Genomic DNA, 2,524 nt, shown 5'->3' on the forward strand with positions numbered 1-2,524 from the left:
AAAACAGCAGCATGTGAGGAACTGTAATTTACGGAACATCCTATAGGAGAGGGAGGAGTGCACAGCATACCACTTATAAAAGCAGACAAAGTCTATCATACGGCCAGTGAGACAGATGCTCCGCCAACAGAGGCAAGCCCAGTGAACTGCCCCTATAATGCACAAAGAGATGCTTTGGGTGGTAAATCTCCACCATGCACATCACATAACAAGCGCGGGTGTGCACTAGACACAGAATATTGGAAGCTGCTTCAGCCACAGAAACACGAGGGGGAGGGAAAAAGTTCTCCAGAATAATCAGCCTGAACCTAAAAGAACTGGTGACGTTCTTGGGCACATTAGTGTCTCCCCAAGTCACAGAGAGAACAGAAAGATCACTCACTCCATTCTCTTTCCCAAAAGCAGAGACAACATCAGTGTGGCTTTAGCCAACAAAACCCAAAGAGATCGCACAGCAGAAACAGGACACATGCGACAGGTTGTTGTCTCCATAGCCCCCTCAAAATACATTTAGTGAATTGGTGGCTGAAAACAGATCTGCCACCGATGCCACTGTGACAGGTTTTGATTGTGCTAAAGGCGAAATTTCTTTCAAGAAGCTCCTGGAAGAAAGACAACACCAGTTGAAGTGCACACACTGCTAGAATGACCCTCTTAGCTGTGCACCAGCATTGACACATAGCCCATTTAGCAGCATGTGACACCACAGTAGAAGCTGTTTAAGTGCCCTGGATGATGGTGACCACACCATGGAAAACCCTAAACCCTTATGGCACTCCATCTCAGCATCTTGGCCATAGGCAGTGTGCAAATGCATTTACCCCAGAGGTAGAATGTTCCACATTCTCAGTGAAAATCACAGGGATGCACACCACTCTGATTGAGGTGTGTGTGCAGTAACAGTAACAGCTGCCAAGCCATGCGGAGGAGTTACACTAAATGCACTCCTCCCAACCTGAAAGGGAAGTGTCCTTGAATACTGAGACATGCAAGGTGAGACCACAAAGGGGAACCCTATGGGTCGCCACATGGGCATTCACCCAATACCAACAAATCTGTGCTGACCAACGGGGAAATGAGAAGCATACGCCACTGTTGGTGCACCAGTTAGTGCAGTTGAGAAAATTATCATTAGTGGGGGGAAGTTAAGCACTGCAACAGAGACTGGAGCACAGTTGCTCTGTTGACAAAAGGACGCGCCCTCATGCCAGTCGAGTTCAACTCCACTCCCAGGTAACCAATGCCCTGAGTGGGCTATGGAGAGCTCTTTTTCCAATTGATCATAAACCCCATGGCAGACAGATGGGACACCAGCTCCACTGTCTGCAGCAATGCCTCCTCCTGAGGGCAAGCCAGCAACGGCAGATTGTCTATATAAAATATCATTTTATCCATATATTTCATTTCCCGTCTCTGCAGAGGCTCCAATGCTGTCTTCAGACATTTGGAAAGAGAGGGCAGAAAGTAGGAATAAACCCCACCATCTTGCTCACCTCCTTAGTGGGGTTACCAGGGAAGGCATTAGGCTTGGCAACCAGCTTAGGAGTGAGCCACAACAGCAATATCAGACTGGGAGGCAGACCAATGGGACCTGTCAGCTAGCTTAGCCACTAGCACATCTTTGGAAGAAGAGGAAGCGGGTTGTCTCTGCATTCACAGGATGCTCTGCTGCAGTGGCAGAACAGTAGGGAACCCACCCACTGTCAGGTCCATCACCACCTGCATGATGGGGGAGAAGGCAGAGACTGGGGCCTAATTCTCACTAAGTCTCACTTCCCTAGCTTAGGGAAGGCTAGAAAGGCCTGCTCACCAAGAAAATGAACATTTGGGGGCCTGCTGTTCTGGCTTCCTTGGAGGAAGAAGTTGCAGCAGGAAGCCCCTGGAGAGAAGCCAGCGATAGAGGTGTAGTTGTTGAAATCTGGATCTAATGTCAACACCAGAACTTGCTCATTCTCTGGTCCTGACACAGTGGGCACTTGAGCAGGGGTTGTAGTGGTGGTGGAAGAGGGGGCAGAGTGAGGACATCCCTTTCCAGTCTGCCAGCACGCCTTGGTGACAAGGCTGAAAAAACCTGGCCCATTGAGCTCCTCCTTGGTAATCTGCTTACAGGAGGCACATGCCACTCTGGGTATGTGACAGAATGTAATCATCATTTTTTTTATTTATTACTTCTTTCATTACAATAAGTACATTTCTTTTTTTTTTTAAATGGCACAAAATGTGGGCAGAATTTAAAATTTCTCTGTTAAACAAAAACTGTAACTACAATATAAAAATATTATTGTGTTACACAAACTGAGATATTGAATCTGTAGTAATGTTGAAATACAAAATCTAAACATAGTGATAAATACTGGACTCATGAACTAATCTCAACTCCAGTCACTGGACCATTTTGTGTTTTACAGTCTTCACAATTCAGATTTATACATATACTAATCAAAGATACTCCTGTCTGCTGTTGTTCCTTTGAGGCAAATTTCTTATTCGAGCCAAAACATTTATCGTGAGCACTGCATCTCAA

Source organism: Mastacembelus armatus, chromosome 17 (assembly GCF_900324485.2).
Source record: "Mastacembelus armatus chromosome 17, fMasArm1.2, whole genome shotgun sequence".
NCBI lineage: Eukaryota > Metazoa > Chordata > Actinopteri > Synbranchiformes > Mastacembelidae > Mastacembelus > Mastacembelus armatus.